Raw genomic sequence first — 27,061 nt, 5'->3', positions numbered from 1 at the left:
TTCCAAACGCCACTAACATAATACTCTAAGAACAAGTAAATCCAAAAGGATGAAGAGAATGGAAAAATAAGCTAGGAACAAAATTTCAGAATTTTTAAAGCAGAGAGATGAATGATAAAGAACTCAGACTTAAAAAATAAAACTGGGTCCTGAGCCAATAGTGGGGAAACCCCCAAACCAACATGATTTACACTACACACTTCAAAAAATCTAAGGAATTGGCTGCATTGGTAACTTGTGAAGTGGGAGTGAACATGAGAGAATACCTTAAATACAGTGGATTGGCTGAAAGTCTGTTAAAAAAAAAGTCACCAAAATCCTCTCCTTTACTCTACAAAATTATTAGACTGCCTTTCCCACAACCCTCTCAAAACCATCACTGAGATTTATTCTCTGGAAAGAATAAAATAGATGGTCTTGAACTGAAAGACACTAAACAGAGTTGACAGTGGGGATACTGTATTAAAAATTGACAGATTAGTTGCTAAGAAAGTAGAGTTTTAAAATCCTCATCACAAAAAAAATATTTGTAATTATGTATGGTGACAAATGTTAACTAGACTTATCCTGGTGATTGTTTTGCAGTATATACAGATATAGAATCATTATTGTACACCTGTAACAAACATAATGTTATGTGTCAATTATATCTCAAAAACAACAAAAAAGAAAATAGGTATGTTAAATAAATAAGTGCATATTGGATGCTGAGATTCTGGGAGGAGATTGGAAGATTCTTTTCTGGAGAATACGTCCAGTGCAAGAAGCAAAATCTAAAGACATCAACATCAAATATCTGACAAATAAATGGCCCAGCCAGATCACCCTATGGTAAGCCATGGGCCACAACACCTACGTGCCTGAAGTTTCCCATCACTATTAGCTTTTCACTCTTCGATATGGGTAGACAACCAAGGATTGCCAGTCATCAGAGGAAATCTTGTAATCTGAAATAAAGAGACCAAAACAAATAAACAGGAAAAAATCAACTTGGAGGAAACAGAGTTTGTGCAGGAAAAGGCGAGGTGTTAAAAAAAAATAGCATGAATATCCTTAGAGAGAAAAGATATTGCACCCATGAAATAAGAACAGATGCTATGTCTAATGGAAAAGTCAGAGAATAGTAAGAACTATTGGGAATTTTAAAAATATGACCATAGAAATGAAAAACTCAGTAGAAGGAATGGCTATAAAGTTGGGGAAATCTCCTCAAAAAACAGATCAAAAGTCGAAGATATAAAAACAAAGCAAAGAAGATTTTTTTAAAAATTTGAGAACCAATCCAAGAGGTACCACATCTTAATAATGTATTTTCTGGTGGAAAAAAAAAAACAGAGGTGAAATACTCAACAATGAAGTAATTCAAGAAAATTTCCCAGAACTAAAGGACATGAGTCTCCTGATTGAAAATGCTTACTAGAAGTCAGAAAGAAAAAAACAAATACCGTATGCTAACACATATATATAGAATCTAAAAAAAAAAAAGATGATTCTGAAGAACCTAGGGGCAGGACAGGAGTAAACACGCAGATGTAGAGAATGGACTTGAGGACATAGGGAGGGGGAGCGGTAAGCTGGGTCGAAGTGAGAGAGTGGCATGGACTTATATATACTACCAAATGTAAAATAGATAGCTAGTGGGAAGCAGCCACATAGCACAGGGAGATCAGCTCGGTGTTTTGTGACCACCTAGAAGGGTGGGATAGGGAGGGTGGGAGGGAGATGCAAGAGGGAGGAGATACGGGGATGTATGTGTATGTATAGCTGATTCACTTTGTTATAAAGCAGAAACTAACACACCATTGTAAAGCAGTTACACTCCAATAAAGATGTTAAAAAAAAAAAAGAAAGAAAGAAAATGCTTACTGGATGCCTGACAAAATTGATGAAAATAGATCCACACCAAGTCACACTACTGTAAAATTTCAGAACAGTGGGGACAAAATGAAGATTTCACAAAGAAAAATAAATAAATATATCAAACATAAAGGATCAGAAATCAGAATGGCTTTAGATTTCTCAAATACTGATAGAAGGCAATGAAACAATGCTTTCAAATTCTGAAATTTGCTCCCAACTGAGACTATTATACCCAGCCATATTATCAAAAAATCTTGGGGGTTAAAATAAGGTCATTTCAGACATGTTGTCTCAGCCAGCTTTTCCTGCATAATGAACACCGACAGCTCTCAAAGGCATACATGACATGTATTTTTATTCTTGCTTGTATGCCTAATAGATTAGCAGAAATGACTCTCCTTCAGGCTCTGAGTCTGCAGATCACCTGGCGAGGCTCTGATCCACACGTAAATACTGAATATTGATCTAAGCAAAACTACCATATAACTGTATTTAGAGAATGAGGGGATGGAAAGGGTGAATATGTGTGGTGGGGCAGGACAGGAGAGAAAGCTAAATCCTTACTCTGGAGAAAGAGTATCATAGTAGTTAAGAGCATGAGTTGTAGAGCCAAACGGCCTGGGTTTGAATCCCAACGCAGCCACTTTTGAGACATATGACCTTGGGCAAGTTACTGAATCTCTCTGTTCCTCAGTTTCCTCATCTGTAAGATGGTATTAATTATAATACCCACTTCTCAGAGCTGTTATGACCATTAAATAAATTAACATATGGGAAATAACCCCAAAAAGTGCGTAGCACATTCTAAGTGCTATATGAGTGAGTGTTATTATTACTTATCATGGTGGAAAACCAATAGAAAATGCCTAAACTGAAAAAAAAAAGTAACCATTTAAATATGTTATTTATAGGGCTTCCCTGGTGGCGCAGTGGTTGAGAATCTGCCTGCCAATGCAGGGGACACGGGTTCGAGCCCTGGTCTGGGAGGTTCCCACATGCCACGGAGCGGCTGGGCCCGTGAGCCACAGCTACTGAGCCTGCGCGTCTGGAGCCTGTGCTCCGCAGAGAGAGAGGCCACGACAGTGAGAGGTCCGCGCACCGCGATGAAGAGTGGCCCCCGCTCGCTGCAACTAGAGAAAGCCCTCGCACAGAAATGAAGACCCAACACAGCCAAAAATAAATAAATAAATAAATAAATTTATAAATAAATAAATAAATAAATAAATAAATAAATAAATATGTTATTTATAGACATGGATGAAAGTACCAAAATAATTATCTAGGAGGTAAAAATGGTTGCCTTTGAAGAAAAGGGAAAAAAGGAAGGAAAAAGAAACTACTGTTTTCCAACAAAATTGTAGAAGTGGTTGATTCTTATGTGCATTATAACTCTGAGAAAAATTAAAACTAAAAATAAAGAAATATGAAAAGTGAGAAGTTGTCAAGCCATGGATAAGGAAAACAGTCAATATATTTCTTTTTTCTTTATTTTTGGCTGCGTTGGGTCTTCGTTGTTGCGCACAGGCTTTCTCTAGTTGCAGCGAGCGGGGGCTACTCTGTTGTGGTGCGCAGGCTTCTCATTGCAGTGGCTTCTCTTGCTGTAGAGCATGGGCTCTAGGTGTGTGGGCTTCAGTAGTTGTGGCACGCGGGTTCAGTAGTTGCAGCTCGCAGGCTCTAGAGCGCAGACTCAGTAGTTGTGGCACATGGGTTTAGTTGCTCCGCAGCATGTGGGATCTTCACGGACCAGGGCTCGAACCCGTGTCCCCTGCATTGGCAGGTGGATTCTTCACCACTGCACCACCAGGGAAGGCCCACCACTATATTTCTTGGATGATTGAAAGCCAAATGGTTCTATGATTTTAGAAACGGAAGGTAGAGATGAAATATTGAGTTCCAACAGCACACGGAAGGCATCCATAGAAGGAAAAACTTGCGGATTTTCACTTAATCCAAGAGACAGTATTATGTTTGTAATTAGAAAAAACATAACACCTGGGATCAGTAACGTCCTAACTGCTGCAGCACAGTATTCACTATTATTTAGTGTCATGTCTTAACTGCTGCAGCACAGTATTCACTATTATTTAATGCATTGCTCCAGCCCTCCCTCTCTTCTATTCATTTGTGGTACACTAAGTAACCTGTGAGTATTCATAGGCATAATGCATTTTTTGTTTTTCCAAATTAAGCCATTGAATATGAGAACATCAGATAAATTTGGGGGCTTAAATCAAACTTATTCTATTAAAAGTTCCCCTTTTGTCAATAGTGCCATTCTCTTTCAACTTTTATTTTCTAGGTAGTTTTGTTCTTACCAGTTAAAACAAACAAATAATCAATCAATCCCTGAAAAACTTGTCTTAAAAAAAAAGAAACAAAACCTAATAAAATCAGAATATGAAATCACTCCATATAATACTAATATTATAAGATAGTCTGACAGAAACATATAAAAATATGTTTAGGATTTTTAAAGAGGGAAATGAATGCATAACTTCAATTGAAAATGAAAAAGAAAATATAAAACAAAAACAAGCAGAAATAAAACAAAATAGGTCTTTTTTTTAAAAAAAGAAACCACTAGAAATCTTATAAATGAAAAATACAACCACTGAAATAAAACATGAAACAAGTGGGATATACTTTAGACCTGACATAGTCAAAGATAAAGTCACTGAACTAAAAAATAATCGTGAGGAATTAACAAAGAATGTAGTACAGAGAGGCAATAAAAAAATTAATGAGAACTAAAGAGAGTTGGAGATAAGACTGAGAGGATCAAAGAAACATGTAACAGGAGAGCCAAAATAAATAAAAGAATGAAGGGCATGACAAAGAAGAAATTTTTTAAAATAATGCGGATGCTTTGTCAGAATTGAAGAAACATGTTCTTGTGCATGTTGGGTAATAAGCAGGAATTTTTTTTTTTTAATTAATTCCACACACAGAGCCATTACAGTGAAATTTGAGAACATTAAGGATAAAGGGACAATCTTAGAAGCCATGATAGAAAAAAAGATACATTATTTACCAAGGAATTTCAACAGAATTCTTATCAGAACAGTAAATGCCAGAAGGTAATAAGGTAATATCTTCGAAAGTGCTGAAAGATGTGTCTGTGTAGGTACTATTAATATCTCTTGAGGAGTAAACTGAGACACTGCTAGCTTAAGTAATTCTCTCAAGATTCCACAGGTGGGATTTAAACCCAGTCTTAGCTCCATAATCCAAATTCTTAGCGATGAACCTGCCCAGCATTTATAGGAATATAAGGAGAATTTGTATAATGAAAGAACAATTCACCAAACAACAGCTAGACTAAATATTTAACAACACGAAAATGAGAAAATTATGGTATGGTCACATAACAGAAGACTGAACAGCAATTAAAATGAATAAATTGTACCTACACCCATCCACAGGGATACACCTCAAAAATACAATGTACCCTCCACCAGAAACATGTGTCTAGACCTCTGAATCCTTCAACTGAAGAAGAACTGAAAGACTGATAAGAATCATTAATGGTGCGGTTCAATATTTTTCTTCTGAAAAATTTCCTCCCGGGAAATTTACCTATGTTACATCTTTTCAACAATTTTGAGATTTGAAGGAGAGATGAGTAGAGTCTATTGTTTGGACTGAGAATGTTTAAGGCATCTGAAGTTTGAATAGGCTAACAATCTGATCATTCCTGTAGAGGTGATGTGAACAAATGAAACTCACAATTAATTCAAAATCCACGTGATCCTATTTATAATTGATCTCTTCTTAGCCTTTTGACTGGAATCACTTGTATGTAATTTGTGATTGCTCCCCTTTGAGTCTTCTGTTGACTTATGATAGAGGTGCAACAGATCATCTTATAGTTGTCAGGAACAAGGAAGAGCAGAAATTGAGAGCCAATTTAAGTTTATTCCTAAGCAGTTATATTAGGAAACTAAAAATGCGTGACAACAACCGTCCATAAGATGATCTCACGTTGAGAGACGATCCTTAGAATCGCAAAAATTTGTTTAAAATGAAGAATTTTGGTATGATATCCCCAACTGGCCTGAGGACAGGCAACCAACGTCAAATACGGTAGCTTTTCCCCAACTATGTAATGACCAGACAAACAAATCCTACTTCTGAATTTAGAAGGGGAATTTTAGGTTTGGATGGTAGAGGCTAGTTCATTACCAGCCTCCTAACTGGTCTTCCCGTCTGGAGTCTTGTCTCTCTCAAATTCACGCTGATACAAGGGCTAAGATGACACATGTATTTATGACACAGTCTCCTAGCACCACGCACCCCAAATAATGTCCGTCTTCTCAGCTAGACTGAAAGTTTAGTCGTGGCAAGGGCTGTCTTATTCGTCTTCAGAGCTCTAATGTTTATGCTTGACTATACTGGATTTCAAAAAGTGTTTGCCAAATAAGCAAAACTCCAAGAACTGGTCATAATGTAATACTAGGGGGCGCTAGTAGGTGGCGCCAGGTTTTTTTGAGCTGAATGTTTTAAATCTCAGAATATTTGAGAAAAGAAATTCAAGAGCACAGGGGCATTTAGACCACAAAAGCAACCTTACTAACTGACACACCCACACGGGGACTGGGAAGAGATACACCTGTAAAGGTGTATTACCCAAAGAGCCCCCTGTGAAATCTAACTGTTAAAAGAAAGTCCCTCTCTGAGAAATCCCTTTCTGCAAGATTTTAAGACCCAAAGTTGAATTTATGCCATTGTGTGGGGTCAGTAACTCTTTCCATGGTGACTTCTAGAAATGTGAACCTGCCCTTTATAAAAAGCTGTGTCTAAATTGTCCCCTAGTTTACAATGAAACTATGCACAGGCCTAAAATAATCGAGTATGAAAATTTCTTACACTTAAATGTCAGAAAAGCTCATATAATTTTTTAAACTAAGGAACCTAAGTAGAAGTGATTTAAAAATATTTGTTGACGTATGAAAGTTTTAAAATTTGACTTTGGTGCCAAGAAGACATCTAGAGACACTGATATCTAAATTCTCTATATTTCCTGGAAAATCTAAAGCCCGGATAATTAATGAATTACTCAACTCATATGTACCCAGGGATTAAGTGTTATGTGAACCAGCTTTTAAATCCCTTCCGGAAAGAGAGGATTCTTTAAATTGTGGGTGGGCTAAGTAGCCAGGGAACAGTTCAATTTAACAAACATTTATCGAATGCCCGCTATGGACCAGGCACAGGGTTAGGTATTAAGTAGCCTCTGTTAAAATATAATGAACTTTACTTTTTAGCTATAAAAATACTCATTGTGCAGCGCTAGAAAATTAAGAAAGGATAATAAGAGTACCCATAATACAACCGCCCAATGATAGCTGCTCTTAATATTGTGGTGTACGTCAATCTAAATTTCTTCCCCGATGGTGTGGTTTTTTTTTTTTTTGGCTGTGTTGGGTCTTCGTTCCTGAGTGTGGGCTTTCTCTAGTTGCAGCGAGCAGTGGCTACTCTTCATTGCAGCGTGCGGCTTTCTCACTGCGATGGCTTCTCTTGCTGCGGAGCACGGGCTCTAGGTGCATGGGCTCCAGTAGTTGTGGCACGCAGGCTCAGTAGTTGTTGCTCACGGGCTTAGTTGCTCCACAGCATGTGGGATCTTCCCAGAACAGGGATCAAACCCGTGTCCCCTGCATTGGCAAGCAGATTCTTAGCCACTGTGCCACCAGGGAAGTCCCCCTCAATATTTTTTTAAAACCTAAATTTTTAAACTTCATTATAAAGAACTTTTTTCCCACCTAGCATTTTAACAAAAAATTTCTCAGGTTACTAAAAAGCTTCCTAAACAAAATTTTAATCTCATGTAAGAATGTATGTATTTTTAAGGCTTTGTTACCTGTTGTCAAATTAACCTACAGAAAAGTTGCATCAATTGACACACCCACCAGTAAAATATAAAATTACTCACTTCCACACTTCTTCATTAATGGATATTAAGATTCCTTTAAATATTTGCCAAAATGATTTGCAAGGCTTATTATCTTGAGTTTTTCCCTATTTTCTGTCTTACATTGCAAGTTAGAGTTAATATTATTGATTTTCATATGCTTAATGATACTCAATGCTACTCCTTTTATAAATTTCCTCTTCAATTTCAAACTAAGCTTTCTATTAAAATGAAATTTTAATGTGAAAAAGGAACTCATCCTTTGCTTATTGATTTGTTAGAATTCTTTGTATTTTAAGGGTGTTGAGTCTTTGTCTTAGGTGTTGAGATTTTGGAGTTTTTTTAAAGTACAGACGCTTTAGATTTTTGTATAGTTGATCATTTTCTTTTTGTTTTCTACTTGTGGTATCATGCTTAGGAAAGAATTCCCCACTTCAATATTACATTCATTTGTATTTTCTTCTAGTTTAATGTTACTTCTTTTAAAATCTTTAGTATGTCTGGAATTTAATTGGTACAAGGAATAAGGGAGTATCTATTTTTATATTCTTAATAAATGCTTACCCACTTCATAAACCCACTTACTAGTCATCCCCCACAAAAGTAATAATTAAAGTACCACCTTCTTCATATAGTAAATTCTAATATATACTTTGATCTATATCTGGATATCTCTTTTTCTCCACTTATCTGTTTATCTGTTTGGGCCCTGGAATCATACTTTTTGATTGTAAGTATATGACATATTTTAACATCTATTAGGGCAAATTTTTCCTGATTGCATTCTTTTTTTCCAAAAGTTTAAAGAATGTTCTCATACATTTATTCATCTAGATAAATTTTAGAAACACTCAGTCATATTCCCAAAAAAATCCCATTGGAACTTTTTATTGAATGTCATTATATGCACATATTAACTCGGAAAAAATTGGCAGCTTTACAATATTGAGTCTTCTCACTCAGAAATTTTATTCAGATCTTCTTTTATGTCCCCTGACATCCAAAGGATTTGCAGTTTTCTTTTTCATATGGGTCCTGCATGTTTCGTATAAAACTTATCCCAGATTTTCTGTAATCGTACATCAGATCACTTTTTATCACATTTCTAATAATTTACTGTTGATAATGACACTTGGGTATAATTTTCTTTTCCTGTATTTTCAAACTGTCTCTTTAGGGTAAAACCAGAAAAAATGGGATAACTTGGCATAAGACTATGGATACACTGAAGGACTCTGGCCAAAGGGCTTTAAAATTTTCACACCACAATTAAAATATTTAAGAGTCCCTGTTTCATACCACCCTGAACTATTCAGTGTTATTTTTGTAAATCAACAATTAATTTTGAAGGAAACAGTATATTCTTGACTTTTAATTTACTACTTCTGAAGGTGACCATTTTCACATAAGTTTTGGTCATTTTTCAGTCATCTGCATAGAAGACAATGCCACGGATTGGTAGGTGGTAGATGATATTTGCAGAACTAAAATGCCATTGGCTGAGAAAAATAGAGTTCACCTAGTTCAGTGATGAACTGGATAGAGGCACATTTAGTTACAGAAATAATTGAGGGTACCACTGGCATTGAGCGGGTGGGTGCCAAGGATGCTAGATGTCTCACACTTCATGGGACAATCCTGCATAATAATGAATGTCATACTGAACATTGTTACGAGTGAAAAACTTATAATATTATGTGTTTTGAATCTAATTCTGTTTTACACATACCCATTTTTGCATCATTTTCATCTACACTGAAATTGCTAGGCATGGAACTCTAATGTAAATCAAGATAACACTGTAGGCTTTCTCAGTTTGGCGAGTCTGTGAAGACCTGAGGTGCTGGGGCCACCTGGCCACCAGGAGCGAAAGTAGGTCAGAGGAGGGCACCAAGGTAGCCCTGGAGACACCTCAGTGCTGGGCAAATGACCACTGCCCTTGACCCCCAAGTTCCTCCTCCCCCCACCGGCCCCCAGACCCTGCCCGGCCTGTCCTGTGTGGTGCGCTGGCCCACGCTGAGGTGCGCTGCAGGGCAACATGCTCCTTCGGGTTGTGAAGACCAAGATAAAGGTGCTAAGTGGATAAAATTTAAGACAGAGATCACAGAATTGATGGGAGGAGAGAAGTCGTGTGGCTGACAGGGTCTTGGTGCTCCGGCTGGGTGTCAGGCCTGAGCCCCTGAGGTGGGAGAGCTGAGTTCAGGACTTTGGTCCACCAGAGACCTCCCAGACCCATATAATATCGAATGGTGAAAGCTCTCCCAGAGATCTCCATCTCAACACTAAAACCCAGCTCCACTTAACGACCAGCAAGCTACAGTGCTGGACACCCTACGCCAAACAACTAGCAAGACAGGAACACAAACCCACCCATTAGCAGAGAGGCTGCCTAAAATCATAATAAGGTCACAGACACCCGAAAACACACCACCGGACGCGGTCCCACCCACCAGAAAGACAAGATCCAGCCTCATCCACCAGAACAAAGGCACCAGTCCCCTCCACCAGGAAGCCTACACAACCCACTGAACCAACCTTACCCACGGGGAGCAGACACCAAAAACAACAGGAACTACGAACCTGCAGCCTGTGAAACGGAGACGCCAAACACAGTAAGTTAAGCAAAATGAGAACAGAGAAATACACAGCAGATGAAGGAGCAAGGTAAAAACCCACCAGACCAAACAAGTGAAGAGGAAATAGGCAGTATACCTGAAAAAGAATTCAGAGTAATGATAGTAAAGATAATCCAAAATCTTGGAAATAGAAAGGAGAAAATACAAGAAATGTTTAATAAGAACCTAGAAGAACTAAAGAGCAAACAAACAATGATGAACAACACAATAAATGAAATTAAAAATTCTCTAGAAGGAACCAATAGCAGAATAACTGAGGCAGAAGAATGGATAAGTGACCTGGAAGATAAAATAGTGGAAATAACTACTGCAGAGCAGAATAAAGAAAAAAGAATGAAAAGAATTGAGGACAGTCTCAGAGACTGTGGGCCAAGATTAAACGCACCAACATTCGAATTATAGGGGTCCCAGAAGAAGAGAAAAAAAAAAGGGACTGAGAAAATATTTGAAGACAATATAGTTGAAAACTTCCCTAATATGAGTAAGGAAATAGTCAATCAAGCCCAGGAAGCTCAGAGAGTCCCATACAGGATAAATCCAAGGAGAAACAGGCCCAGACATATTAATCAAACTATCAAAAATTAAAAACAAAGAAAAAATATTAAAAGCATCAAGGGAAAAGCAACAATTAACATACAAGGGAAAAAAAAAAAAACATACACGGGAATCCCGATAAGGTTAACAGCTGATCTTTCAGCAGAAACTCTGCAAGCCAGAAGGGAGTGGCAGGACATATTTAAAGTGATGAAAGGGAAAAACCTACAACCAAGACTACTCTGCCCAGCAAGGATCTCATTCAGATTCAACAGAGAAATTAAAACCTTTACAGACAACCAAAAGCGAAGAGGATTCAGCACCATCAAACCAGCTCTACAACAAATGCTAAAGAAACTTCTCTAGGCACGAAACACAAGAGAAGGTAAAGACTTACAATAACAAACCCAAAACAATTAGGAAAATGGTAATAGGAACATACATATAGATAACTACCTTAAATGTAAATGGATTAAATGCTCCAACCAAAAGACACAGACTGGCTGAATAGATACAAAAACAAGACCCATACATATGCTGTCTACAAGAGACCCACTTCAGACCTAGGGACATATACAGACGGAAAGTGAGGGGATGGAAAAAGATATTCCATGCAAATGGAAATCAAAAGAAAGCTGGAGTAAAAATTCTCATATCAGACAAAATAGACTTTAAAACAAAGACTATTACAAGAGACAAAGAAGCACACTATATAATGATCAATGGATCAATCCAAGAAGAAGCTATACAAATTGTAAATATTTATGCACCCAACACAGGAGCACCTCAATACATAAGGCAAATGCTAACAGCCATAAAAGGGGAAATCAACAGTAACACAATCATAGTAGGGGACTTTAACGCCCCACTTTCACCAACGGACAGATCATCCAAGATGAAAATAAATAAGGAAACACAAGCTTTAAATGATACATTAAATAAGATGGACTTAACTGATATTTATAGGACATTCCATCCCAAAACAGCAGACTACACTTTCTTCTCAAGTGCTCATGGAACATTCTCCAGGATAGATCATATCTTCGGTCACAAATCAAGCCTTGGTAAAGTTTAGAAAATGGAAATCGTATCAAGTATCTTTTCTGACCATAACGCTATGAGACTAGATATCAATTACAGGAAAAAAAAATCTGTAAAAAATACAAACACATTGGAGGCTAAACAATACACTACTAAATAACCAAGAGATCACTGAAGAAATCAAAGAGGAAATCAAAAAATACCTAGAAACAAATGACAATGAAAACACAACGACCCAAAGCCTATGGGATGCAGCAAAAACAGTTCTAAGAGGGAAGTTTATAGCAATACAATCCTACCTCAAGAAACAAGAAACATCTCAAATAAACAACCTAACCTTACACCTAAAGCAGTTACAGAAAGAAGAACAAAAAAACCCAAAGTTAGCAGAAGGAAAGAAATCATAAAGATCAGATCAGAAATAAATGAAAAAGAAATGAAGGAAATGATAGGAAAGATCAATGAAACTAAAAGCTTGTTCTTTGAGAAGATAAACAAAACTGATAAACCATTAGCCAGACTTATCAAGAAAGAAAGGAAGAAGACTCAAATCAATAGAATTAGAAATGAAAAAGAAGTAACAACTGACCCTGCAGAAATACAAAGGATCATGAGAGATTACTACAAGCAACTATATGCCAATAAAATAGACAACCTGGAAGAAATGGACAAATTCTTAGAAAAGCACAACCTTCCGAGACTGAACCAGGAAAAAATAGAAAATATAAACAGACCAATCACAAGCACTGAAATTGAAACTGTGATTAAAAATCTTCCAACAAACAAAAGCCCAGGACCAGATGGCTTCACAGGCGAATTCTATCAAACATTTAGAGAAGAGCTAACACCTGTCCTTCTCAAACTCTTCCAAAATGTAGCAGACAGAGGAACACTCGCAAACTCATTCTATGAGGCCACCATCAACCTGATACCAAAACTAGACAAAGTGTCACAAAAAAAGAAAACTACAGGCCAATATCACTGATGAACATAGATGCAAAAATCCTCAACAAAATACCAGCAAATAGAATCCAACAGCACATTAAAAGGATCATACACCATGATCAAGTGGGGTTTATCCCAGGAATGCAAGGATTCTTCAATATACGCAAATCAATCAATGTGATAAACCATATTAACAAACTGAAGAAGAAAAACCATATGATCATCTCAATAGATGCGGAAAACACTTTCAACAAAATTCAACACCCATTTATGATAAAAACCCTCCAGAAAGTAGGCATAGAGGGAACTTACCTCAACATAATAAAGGCCATATATGACAAACCCAACCCAACATCGTTCTCAATGGTGGAAAACTGAAACCATTTCCACTAAGATCAGGAACAAGACAAGGTTGTCCACTCTCACCACTATTATTCAACATAGTTTTGGAAGTTTTAGCCACAGCAATCAGGGAAGAAAAAGAAATAAAAGGAATACAAATCGGAAAAGAAGAAGTAAAACTGTCACTGTTTGCAGATGACATGATACTATACACAGAGAATCCTAAAGAGGTTACCAGAAAACTACTAGAGCTAATCAATGAATTAGGTAAAGTAGCAGGATACAAAATTAATGCACAGAAATCTATGGCATTCCTATACACTAATGATGAAAAATCTGAAAGAGAAATTAAGGAAACACTCCCATTTACCACTGCAACAAAAAGAATAAAATACCTAGCAATAAACCTACCTAAGGAGACAAGAGACCTGTATGCAGAAAACTGTAAGACACTCATGAAAGAAATTAAAGATGATACCAACAGATGGAGAGATATACAATGTTCTTGGATTGGAAGAATCAACGTTGTGAAAATGACTGTACCACCCAAAGCAATCTACAGATTCAATGCAATCCCTATCAAACTACAAATGGCATTTTTCACAGAAGTAGAACAAAAAATTTCACAATTTATATGGAAACACAAAAGACTCCGAATAGCCAAAGCAATCTTGAGAAAGAAAAATGGAGCTGGGGGAATCAGGCTCCCTGACTTAAGACTATACTGCAAATCTACAGTAATCAAGACAATATGGTACTGGCGCAAAAACAGAAATACAGATCAATGGAACAGGACAGAAAGCCCAGAGATAAACCCATGCACATATGGTCACCTTATCTTTGATAAAGGAGGCAAGAATATACAATGGAGAAAAGATAGCCTCTTCAATAAGTGGTGCTGGGAAAACTGGACAGTTACATGTAAAAGAATGAAATTAGAACACTTCCTAACACCATACACAAAAATAAACTCAAAATGGATTAAAGACCTAAATGTAAGGCCAGACACTATCAAACTCTTAGAGGAAAGCATAGGCAGAACACTCCATGACATAAATCACAGCAAGATCCTTTTTGACCCACCTCCTAGAGAAATGGAAATAGAAACAAAAATAAACAAATGGGACCTAATGAAACTTAAAAGCTTTTGCACAGCAAAGGAAACCATAAACAAGACGAAAAGACAACCCTCAGAATGGGAGAAAATATTTGCAAACGAAGCAACTGACAAAGGATTAATCTCTAAAATATACAAACAGCTCATGCAGCTCAATATCAAAAAAACAAACAACCCAATCCAAAACTGGGAAGAAGAACTAAATAGACATTTCTCCAAAGAAGATATACAGATTGCCAACAAACACATGAAAGGATGCTCAACATCACTAATCATTAGAGAAATGCAAATCAAAACTACAATGAGGTATCACCTCACACCGGTCAGAACGGCCATCATCAAAAAATCTACAAACGATAAATGCTGGAGAGGGTGTGGAGAAAAAGGAAACCTCTTTCACTGTTGGTGGGAATGTAAATTGATACAGCCACTATGGAGAACAGTATGCAGGTTTCTCAAAAAACTAAAAACAGAACTACCATATGACCCAGCAATCCCACTACTGGGCATATACCCTGAGAAAACCATAATTCGAAAAGAGTCACGTACCACAATGTTCATTGCAGCTCTATTTACAATAGCCAGGACATGGAAGCAACCTCAGTGTCCACTGACAGATGAATGGATAAAGAAGATGTGGCACATATATACAATGCAATATTACTCAGCCATAAAAAGAAATGAAATTGAGTTATTTGTAGTGAGGTGGATGGACCTAGAGACTGTCATACAGAGTGAAGTAAGTCAGAAAGAGGAAAAGAAATACCATATGCTAACACATATATATGGAATCTAAAAAAAAAAAAAAAAGTTCTGAAGAACATAGGCGCAGGACAGGAATAAAGATGCAGACATAGAGAATGGACTTGAGGACACGGGGAGGGGGAAGGATAAGATGGGATGAAGTGAGAGAGTGGCATGGACATATATACACTACCAAATGTAAAATAGATAGCTAGTGGGAAGCAGCCGCATAGTACAGGGAGATCAGCTCGGTGCTTTGTGTCCACTTAGGAGGTGGGATACGGAGGGTTGGGGGGAGACACAAGAGGGAGGAGATATGGGGATGTATGTGTATGTATAGCTGATTCACTTTGTTATACAGCATAAACTAATACACCATTGTAAAGCAGTTATACTCCAATAAAGATGTTTAAAAAATAAGATAACACTGTAACTTGATTTGTTTGGATATTAACAAGAGTCATTCGAGTTTGAAAATCATGTCACTGATGGCAACATATTTGTTATTGACAATACCAATACAGCACATCATTCTCAATCTGTTTTTGTAGCTGTCCCATTCACAATGATTCTAAGAACAGTGCAAGAATCTGTCTAAATTACTGAATCTTCTAGTATAGTTATGCTCAAACACTTATATATTTTTACATATAAAGATACGTCAGTTTATAACAAATTATTTACTTTTTATTTATCCTTAAACTTAGGTCAATTTAAACTTAGGGCAATATATTTTAATATTATTATTATTAAAATATACGTAGGTTATATTTTCTATAAATATAATTTCAAGATATAAAGGGGGGAATTGCACAACATTGGCATAAAAGTGGATATTGACATCTTAAAATATTAACACCCAAAACCAAATTTATATCAGGAAATCAAAAACTGTTCAGTATTAGAAAATATTTTAATATAATTCACAATACTAATAGATTTAAGGAGAAAAATCATATGACTATCTCGATAAATGCTGAAAGCCTTTGAAAAAATTTAATACTCATCCCTAAAAATTCCTGAGACAACAGAAATGGATTAAGACTTCCTTAACACACTATATTAACCATGTCATTTTATCTTCTGTATTTTGATGCTGAGACCTTCCTGATCCTGGAGGGACTACCCCTTCTACTGGTATCTGTCTATTCATAGACATGGTAAACAAGTCATCTGCGATACCATCTCCTTTGTTGGGCTCTCACATTCCGGGGCACTCTGTACCTGCTCTAATCACCCTGGAGCCAACTAGCAGAAAATTGGGGGCAGCCCTAGGTCCTAGGGCCTGCTGAAATTTTTCAAGCTAGCCATCCCAAGTCTGCTTGCTCTGCCTTGCCCCTTCTTTCCCATGGAAGCCGCAATAAAGGCTTTTGACCACATTTCCTCTCACTCCCTCTGCCCCCCTGGGCTCACCCTGGGGTTTCCCCATGTGCCCCCCCCCCACCATGGTGTGGCATGCCCCTTCCTTTTGGGATCTGTGAGTATAACAAGATCTCTTCTTAATGGAAGTCATCTCTTCATCTGTTGGCCTTGCCATGCTTAAATAACAATAAAACCTACATTTTAAAACACATGGTAATGTATAGATAATTCAGTCCTAAAGCCAGCTTCTTTTTTAATGGAGAAATGCAAGAGCTGTTCCCATTAAAGTCAGGCAAGATGTCCACTATCTCCACGACTATTTAACATTGTTGTGGAGGTACTAACTAATACAGTTTGACTAAAGAAAATGACATAAGGAAAAGAAAATTGAAAATAAAACTTTCTCTGGGGACTTCCCTGGCTGTCCAGGGGTTGAGACTCCGTGCTTCCACTGCAGGGGTCACAGGTTTGATCCCTGGTTGGGGAACTAAGATCCCACATGCCACAAGGCATGGCCAAAAAAAACACAAAAAACCAAAAAAACACTGTCTCTGTTTGCACATGACAGAATAGCATATCTGGAAAATGCTAGAAAATGAAAGATGAAGCAATTCAAACAATAAAAGAATTCCATAAGATAGCAGGATACAAAATTAACACACAAAAATCAATAGCATTGACTTCAAGATTCTGGTCTGACACGTAAAAAGCTTGGACCTCATCACCCCCAACTTCACAAAGAAGAAAAAAAAAGCTAAACAAACTGCTTCTCAAATCCATCAAAGAATTGAGGTCACAGGGCAAACTGACACCCTGAAAACTGGCGAGACAGACAGGCAGACACAGAAAACCACAGCTCACGGAGAGCAGAAGCTGCACCTGGGGTCTGGCAGGAACACCTGAATGTAAGCCACTCATTTCTAGAGGCTGAGCATGGGCTAGCTGGAGAGATAAAGCTCCTGAAAGCCTTGTCTTGGGGTACCCCACACTTTCCTGAGTTTTACCTCCAGGAGTCCCACAAGGTCCTCAGGGGGAAGGGGAAAGTAACTGCTTTGAAATAAGCTCACAGCACTCTGTTCTCCTCCACAATTGCCTGCCCTGAAGAGAAAATATTTTACCAGACCTGGGGAAAGCAAAATACCCAACTCCAGCCCACTCTAGTTTTCCTCACCTAATGGGGATGGTGGGGAGATGACCTGTGAATGTCACAACCCAGGGCTCCTAAAAGACTGAGACCTAATCAGGGGCTCTATATAATGTTTCCCCTCCTCCCATACCTCACCACCACATTAATAGGAGTCCTGGAGACTACAACTGAAAGAGCTGCAAACTTCAGACCCTATTTAAGAATTAGTCTCTAGGGAAACCTAAAGACAACCAGGGAGACAAAAACAAGGACCTTAGAAGAAATTTTAGCCTTGGAAACCACAGCTACAGCAAAGAATAAACATAGCCTAACTCCCAGCCAGATTAACATGAAACCTCACTCTAAAGGTCTATTTACCTCAGTTTCTTTTACTCAATATTATATCATATTACATATTATAGGATTAAGCAAATGAGTAAAAATGTTGATGTTGTTGGGATCCAGTTCTCACTATAGAAGAAGTTCATACAATATGGAATATGGGAAGCTCAGAAAGAACTCTGTGGAAATTGGAGACATCGATGTAAACTCATTTTTTAAATATATGTATATACATGATTATGTGCACATGTGTATCTGTATGTATGTATATGCATGTGTATGTGTATGTATGTGTTTGCATATGTGTAGATACATGTTTCTATTACCCAGGACTGTCTGCTGAAAGGGCTAAGAAGCAAAGTACCCCAGTAGTAATGAGCACCTGGAACTCAGAGCTTGATCTCTACCACCATCCCCAGTGTATGGAACGAGAGCATCTCGGAAAATGGCTCATTCCAGGGCTTGACAGAATAGATATCAGATGAGCCAGGAATGTCATGTAATGCCAGAAAGTAAGGAACTACTTTGTAAAATACAATGGATGCATGTCATGAACATCAGGTTGAAGGGGCTCCTGCTGGCCACAGCTGGCACAATATTTGAGCACCAAAATAATTAGTATAGTAACGAATTATAAAACATTCAAAAATAGGGATTCATGAGTTTATAACAATGATAAATAGATGAATAAAGTGGGAAAAAAGGAAAGGCTCTTGATTACAGCAGCGTGCTGAGGGCCAACTGTTAATGTGGAGGGGGTTCCAGAGTTGCAAAACTGTCATTTTGCAACCACCAGGGTAGAGATTGGCTCAGTCAAGAATCATCGGTGGATGAATGAATAAACAAACGTGTTGTATACAGACAGTAGAATCTTAGCGTTAAAGAGGAAGAAGATTCTGACACAGGATACAACATGGATGAATCTTGAAGACATTATGCTAATCAAAATAAGCCAGTCACTGTAAGACAAATATTATATGATTCCACTTACATGAGATTTCTAAAGTAGTCAATTCATAGAGACTGGAAGTAGCATAGTGGTTGCCAGGGCCTGGAGGGAAGGGGCATGGGGTTATTGTTTAATGGGTGCAGTTTCAGTTTTGCAAGATGAAAGGAGTTCTATGGATGGATGGTGATAATAGTTGCCCAACAGTGTGAATGTACTTAATGCTACTGAACGGTACACTGAAAAATGGGTAAGATGTAAATTTATGTTATATGAATATTTTATCACAATTAAAAATAAATAATCTTTAAAAAATAACCATCACGGGATGCCAACCTCAGAGGGAAATTTTGACAAGGAACAGGATTTTTCATTTTTTAAAAATGTCTCCCCGTAGATTGCTTATCAGTTGCAATGAGTAAATCTGGCAACAACTTGATCAAGGATTAAAATTAACATCACCAATGAGAGATAGCTGGACATTATGCGTCTCTACATGTGATGCCCTTAGAAGGACACAAGAAACCTCAGACAAACACAAAATGAAGAATGTTCTATTAGGAAAACGGGAGGGGAGGAGGGACTATATTCTTTAAAACTGTCAACGTTGTAAAAGGCTATGGAAACGTTTCAGCTTAATGGAGGCTAAAGAGACATGCGATGCCTGACAAATTGGAATATTAGTTCAACTGACAAAATTGGAATATTAGCAGTAGACTAAAGTTTTATATCAATAAAAAAGGTATCAAGTAGATAACTGTACTGGGCTTACGTAAGAGCATATTCCTATTCTTAAGAAATACAAACTGAAGTAGTGAGGGGTTGGGGGCCATGATATATATAGCTGATCTGCAAATGACTCAGAAAAAAATTGGATGTGCATCTGTGTGTATCCTCAGTGCCTGGCACATAATAGGAACTCAATAACTGTTGAACAAAGGAAGAAACTAATTAAATAACTGGTTATCTTAGTCAGCTTGGGCTACTGTAATAAATACCATAGACTGGGTGACTTAAACAAAAGGCATTTATTTCTCCCAGTTTGGGAGGCTGGGAAGCCCAAGATCAAGGTGCCAGGAGATTTGGTCCTGGTGAGAGCCCTCCTCCTGGCTTGCAGATGGCCAGCTTCTTGCTGTGTCCTCTGCCTCTGTGGCAGAGAGAGTGCTCTGGTCTCTTGCCCTTCCCATAAGGACATTAGTTCCAACACAGGGGCTCCACCCTCATGACCTCATCTCAACCTAATCACCTCCCACTGCACCATGAACACAATAATTAGTGCTCTGATGGTTTCCTCCAGTTTTGCTTCCTAGTTCATGCTTACATCCACCCTCACTTACGTGTTATTTTCTCAGGTCACTGGGACATTAAGGTTCTTCCTGTCTTTACCTGCTTTCAGCATCTCAACCCCTCGTGCTTTCTGAGTCCACACTTGTCATGCCAGTTTTCTACTTTTTAATCATTAATCTTCTCCCTCAAAGAGTCAGCTCCAAGAAACAAACAACCCAATCAAAAAATTAGCAGAAGACCTAAACAGACGTTTCTCCAAACAAGACATACAGATGGCCAACAGGCACATGAAAAGATGCTCATTATCACTAATTATTAGAGAAATGCAAATCAAAACTACAATGAGGTATCACCTCACATCGGTCAGAATGGCCATCATCAAAAACTCTACAAATAATACATGCTGAAGAGGGTGTGGAGAAAAGGGAACCCTGCTACGCTGTTGGTGGGAATGTAAATTGATAGAGCCACTACGGAGAACAGTATGGAGGTTCCTTAAAAAACTAAAAATAGAGTTATCATATGATCCTGCAATCCCATTCCTGGGCATGTACCCAGAAAAGACAAAAACTCTAATTTGAAAAGATACAGGCACCCCAAAGTTCATAGCAGCACTATTTACAATACCCAAGACATGGAAGCAACCTAAACATCCATCAACAGATGAATGGATAAAGAAGATGTGGTACGCGCACACACACACACACACACACACACACACACACACACACAATGGAATATTACCCAGCCATAAAAAAGAATGAAATAATGCCATTTGCAGCAACATGGATGGACCCAGAGATCATCACACTAAGTGAAGTAAGTCAGACAAAGACAAATATCATATGATATCACTTATATGTAGAATCTAAAAAAATGATACAAATAAACTTATTTACAAAACAGAGATAGACTCACAGACATAGAAAACTAACTTATGGTTACCAAAAGGGAAAGTGAGGGGAGGGTCAAATTAGGAATTTGCAATTAACCGATCCACACTACTATATGTAAAATAGATAAACAACAAGGACCTGCTGTATAGCACAGGGAGCTATCTTCAATATCTTGTAATAACCTATAATGGAAAAGAATCTGAAAAAGAATAGATATGGGACTTCCCTGGCGGTCAAGTGGTTAAGACTCCACGCTTCCACTGCAGGGGGCACGGGTTCGATCCCTGGTTGGGGAAGTTCCACATGCCACACGGTGAGGCCAAAAAAAAAAAAAAGAATATACATATATTTATGGTCAGGCCACCGAAGCCAGGATGGTCAGAGTTCCTCCCAGGGACTCCTCTGTTGGAGACAGATGGGAAGTTTCTCTTGCACTTGGATCCTAGGCTGTAGAGATGGCATTGGGCTGACTGAGAAGCATTTTCCCTTCACAAAGGAAACCAGTTAGCAGTAGGTGAGAGTTAAGCCAACTCACAAAAAGAAGTGAAATTAGATGTAGAGGCTGAGAGCCCTGATAACTAGCTCGAGGCTTTGGATCCAGCTGTGCCTGAGGTTTCCTCCATATTTCGGGTTCCCTGAGCCTACAAATGCCCTCTTTGCTAATCTGCACGGAGATCCTGTCACTTACAGCTGAGAGGACCCTGACTCATGCTCATTATTGTAATGAGTGACACCACCAGTGACAAGGAAAATAAAGCCTATATAAAAATTCAGAGTTACAAGAGTTCTTCAATAGGGAAGATCAGGAAAAGTGGCATTTGAGCTTATTCCTAAGGAATGTGTTAAATCTTGATCAATGGAAATAGCCAAGAGAACATTCCAGGTAGAAGGAACAGAGGGGAAATGGTAAAAAATTGTCCAAACTGGCAAAAGTGTATTCATAGCAGAGCAGTACAGGAGCTAAGACTAAAAGGGTGAGTTTGGGCCGCTCAGTGGAGCAGAATTCTGCCAGAATATCCAAGCTCTATTGTCCGGCTGAACAAGGAAAATGTTGTACTGTAGCTCAGGAGGGCAGTTGGGGCTGGAGACACGGGTTGGGAGTTATCTGCAGGAAAACTATAGTTCAAACCCCCAAGTGACTGAACCACTCCTAATCACGGTAGCTGTTGTATCCGGAGCATTCGTCGCAGGTTAGGCATTACGTAAAGTACGGTAATGTCATAGTTTCCTTTTATCCTTAGAGAAACCCTATAAGGCAGGCACTATGTTTTTACCCTATTTTGGAGCTGAAGTTTGAAATAAGCTTACAGAGTTGGCCAGTTCAAAGTGACCAGTGCAAAGACCCAAACCAGTTAGTGGTAGAGTACTTAGGTCTGATCTCACTCCCGGGTACAAGCTCTTAAGCACCGTGCTGCACTGCGCTTTCCAGTGGAAGAAAGTAGGAAGAGGAGAGGGGTGGATAAAGAATCTCGGGAGATATCTAACAGAAGCAAGATTTTTTTCCACCTCTAGGTGAGATGAGAACCTGGACCCATAGATGCTATCTGAAGGTAGAAAAGCCAGACAAGGAGTTTTTGGATTTATCTCCATTCTTTAGGGTACACAGCTATCACTTCCACTCTTCTTCCAATAACAACCATGCCTAAAAACTTGCCCAACTACTTTCAGATGCCTTTTTCATGATGTCTCAATCTATCTTTTTAAACCGAATAGTGAAGAGGGCAGAGTTTCTGTCAGCACAGGGAACAGAATGACTGCAGAAACAGACCCTTCTCTGTACTACAGGCCATAAGATTTGGGTGGTTATTTCTTAGAGTAACTAATGTTACCTTAGTTAACACTTAGGGAGATTCCATGAAAGCATTAAACCAACAAACTCCTGAAATTTAAAGAAAAAATTCTTCCCAAACTTACAATTTCAATAGGCACACTGAAGGACAGAACTGCCACTCTTGAGATAAAAAAGTGTGGTCTTAAAGACCACGTGGAAGAAATAATTTCAATAACTAGGACAAACATGTAAAGAGAAAGAATATGCAAAAGAAAACAAAAATTACTTGGAAGACAGATCCTAAGAAGCCAGTTTGCAAGTAACATAAACAACAGAAGGAAAAAAACGTAACAGGTGGAAGAAGTAACAAATAAATGACCAGGGAAATGTTTGTTATTTGCAGTTATTTATGCAGGTTTAGGAGAGGTGATGAAAGGGCACACACCTAGGCATTATCCTATCCTATTAAATTTTAAAATGCCAAGGTTAAAGATAAATTTTGCATGCTTCTAGACCAAAAGAACAAGTTACACACAGAAGAAGAAACAAATCAACTGGCACTGGACTTCTATGCAGGAGGAGAAGTCCGTGGAATGGAGAAGTAATGTTTACAAATTAGTAAGAGAAAAAGCCTAGGAGCCAAGGATGTATCATATGTCAAGATACTATCCACTTTTTAGGGTGAAAGAAAGATATTTTCTGGGATGCAAGGATTCTGAGACCATCATTCACATAACCTGAGGAAAAGGTTCCAGAAAGGACTCTGTCAAGAAGAGGGAGGGGGAAGAATGTGGATGAGAAGAAGATGAAAAAAAAAATTGATAAAGGAAAGAAACAGCAAAGGAGTCGATGGTAGGCAAAGAACTTTGCGATGTATGTGGTTTCCCTAACTGGATAATGATTGACTGGGAATGTGTACTATGAACACTAAGGAACCTTGAAATATGAGACACACTGCAAAGGAAGCCTAATAATAGTCTGGGGCTAAAAGTACAGTTCATCCCAGCAATATCCAGGAATTGGGAACTGGGTGGGCATATGTAAAAAAGTAGTAACACTGAAATTTTCTTCTTGTGGAGGCTAAGGAGAGCATGGGAGGAAGGGAACTTGGTGAAGTAATATCATCTTGTGTAAGACTTTAGCAGTCTGTATCCAAGAACAATGATTAGGAATGGGAATACTGAATGGAAAGTACAGTAAAATTTCCAAATTCACATGATGGAGGGAAGAGAATAGAGACTAACTGGATCAATCGGCAAAAATAAAAAGCAAATAACAAAATAAAATAAGGAAATAAGAAACTAAAGAAGAAGGTAAGGTGGAAGATGGGGATGGTCACCTGGGGAAAGAAAGAAAGAAAAGCTCAGTTATATGTTGCTTATAAGAAATATAGTTTATAAAAAAGTTGGAGGGAAGGTTGAAAATCAAAGGATGGGCAAAAATGTAAACAAATATAAACTTTTCAGAAGGCAAGAGTATGCAAAATGCTGATGAAAGAAATTAAAGAAGACCTAAATAATTGGACAAACTGTATTCATGGATTAGAAGACTGAACATAATAAAGATGTCAATTCTCCCCAAACTTATCTATATATTTAACACAATTCTTGTCAACATGTCAGTAAGCTCATTCTACAATTTACATGCAAAGGAAAAGGAACTAAAATAGGTAAACAATTTCGAAAATGAAGAATTAAGTGTGAGGAATCACTCTACTAGATTTTTAAGGGAGTGTGCTATTTGGAGGAATTAAATGAAAGAGAAAACTCAGGAACAGACAGACACAAAGATGCCCAACTGATTTTGACAAGGTGCAAAAGCCATTTATTGGAGAAAAGATATTCCTTCAACAAATAGTGCTGAAGCAATCAGTCGTCTGTAAGCAAAAAACAAAAGGGCAAAAGTCGCACACCTGATACAAAAATTAACTCAAAATGGATCACAAGTTTAAATGTAAACTATAAAACTTTTAGAACAAAAGGTAAGAGCAAATCATTTGGACCTAGGGCCAAGCAAAGAGTTCTTAGACTTAACACCAAAAGCATGATCCACAGTAGGAAAACATGATAAATTCAACCTAATCAAAATTTAAAACTTGTGCAAAGGATTCTATTGAGAGGATGAAAAGTATGTAACTTCATGGTATCGGCTTTTTTCACTCAGTACACCTCCCTTGAGAGTCATGCAAGCTGTTATGTCTGTCAGTAGTTCATTCCCTTATTGTTGAGTGGTATTCCATGGTGTGGGTACTCTCCAATTTGCTTAACCATTCACCTGTGGAAGGACACTGGGATTGTCACCAGTTTCGGGGCTACTACAGATAAACTGCTGTGCACACTCAGTTACAGATTTTTGTGTAAACATAAGCTTCTCTTCCTCCGAGATAAATGCCCAAGAGTTCAATTGCTAGGCCATGTGCTAACTGCATGTTTAGCTTTTTCGGAAACTGTCAAACTGTTTTCTAGAGTGGCTGTACCATTTTACATTTCCACCGGCAACATATGAGAGACCCAGTTTCTTCACATCCTCACAAGTATCTGGTGTTATTATCTTTTATTGTGGCCATTCTATTAAGTGTATAGTAGTAGTAGTCTGGGTTTTCCAGAAAAACAGAACCCATAGGAGATATATATGTATATATACACATACATATGTGTTTTGCTGAAAGTTGCTGAAACAGTTGTTGAAAGCACAATTCATGTGTATGTATGAGGGAGATTTATTATAAGAATTTGGTTCACATGGGTTTGGAGGCTGAGAAGTTCCAAGACCTGCAGCTGGCAAGCTGGAGACCCAGGAGAGCTGATGGTGTAGCTCCAGTTTGATTCCAAAGGCCTGAGAACCAGGACAGTCAATGGTGTAAATTCCAGACTGAGTCCAAGTCCAAAGGCAGAAGACCAACAGCCCAACTCAAAGACAGTCTGGCAGAGAGAATTCTCCCTTACTCAGCCTTTTGTTCTATTCAGGCAGTCAACGGATTGGATGAGGCCTACCCACACTGGGGAGGACAATCTGCTTTCTTTGAATTTTTTTAAAAATACACTGATTCGGGGCTTCCCTGGTGGCGCAGTTGTTAAGAATCTGCCTGCCAATGCAGGGGACACGGGTTCGAGCCCTGGTCCGGGAGGATCCCACATGCCGCGGAGCAACTGGGCCCGTGAGCCACAATTACTGAGCCTGCGCGTCTGGAGCCTGTGCTCCGCAACAGGAGAGGCCGCGACAGTGAGAGGCCCGCGATGAAGAGTGGCCCCCACTTGCCACAACTAGAGAAAGCCCTCGCACAGAAACGAAGACCCAACACAGCCATAAATTAATTAATTAATTAATTAATTAATTTTTAAAAATACTGATTCAAATGTTGATCTCAACCAGACACACCCTCACAAAAACACCCAGAATAATGTTTAACCAGACATTTGGGCACCCCACGGCCCAGTCAAGTGGACACATAAAATTATAGTAGGATAACACATTGCAGTTTTAATTTGCATTCCCCTAATGATGAAGACCATCTTTTCATGTGCTTATTTGCCATCCATATATCTTCTTCAGTGAAATGCTTTTTCATGGCTTTCACCCATTTTCTAAATGGATTTTTTTTAACTATTGACTCGAGAGTTCTTTATGAATTCTAGTTACTAGTCTTTTGTCAAACATGTGGTCTACAAGTCTAACTTGTCTTTTTATCCTCTTCACAGTCTTTCACAGAGCAAAAGTTTTTAATTTTAACAAAGTCCCGTTTATCAATTTTTCCTTTTAGGGATTGTGTTTGGTGTCAAGTCTAAGAACACTTTGCCTAGCCCCAGTTCCTAAAGATTTTCTTCTGAAAGTTTTATACTTTTACATTTAGATGATGGTATATTTAGGGTTAATTTTTATATAATGAAATTTAGGTCTTTTTAACTTATGGATATGCAGTTTCTTCACCACCATTTGTTAAAAAGACCATCCTCTCCCTATTGAATTGCTTTTGCACCTTTGTCAAAAATTAGTTGGGCATCTTTGTGTGGGGCTATCTCTGTTTTCCGATTTTCTATTCTGTTACATTGATCTAGGTATCCATCCCTTCACTAACACAATGCACTCTTTTTTTTTTTTATTAATTAATTTATTTTTGGCTGTGTTGGGTCTTCGTTTCTGTGCAAGGGCTTTCTCTAGTTGTGGCAAGTGGGGGCCACTCTTCGTCGTGGTATGCGGGCCTCTC

This window comes from Balaenoptera physalus (assembly GCF_965194825.1).
Source record: "Balaenoptera physalus genome assembly, chromosome: 18".
NCBI lineage: Eukaryota > Metazoa > Chordata > Mammalia > Artiodactyla > Balaenopteridae > Balaenoptera > Balaenoptera physalus.
This window is presented reverse-complemented; position numbering follows the sequence as displayed.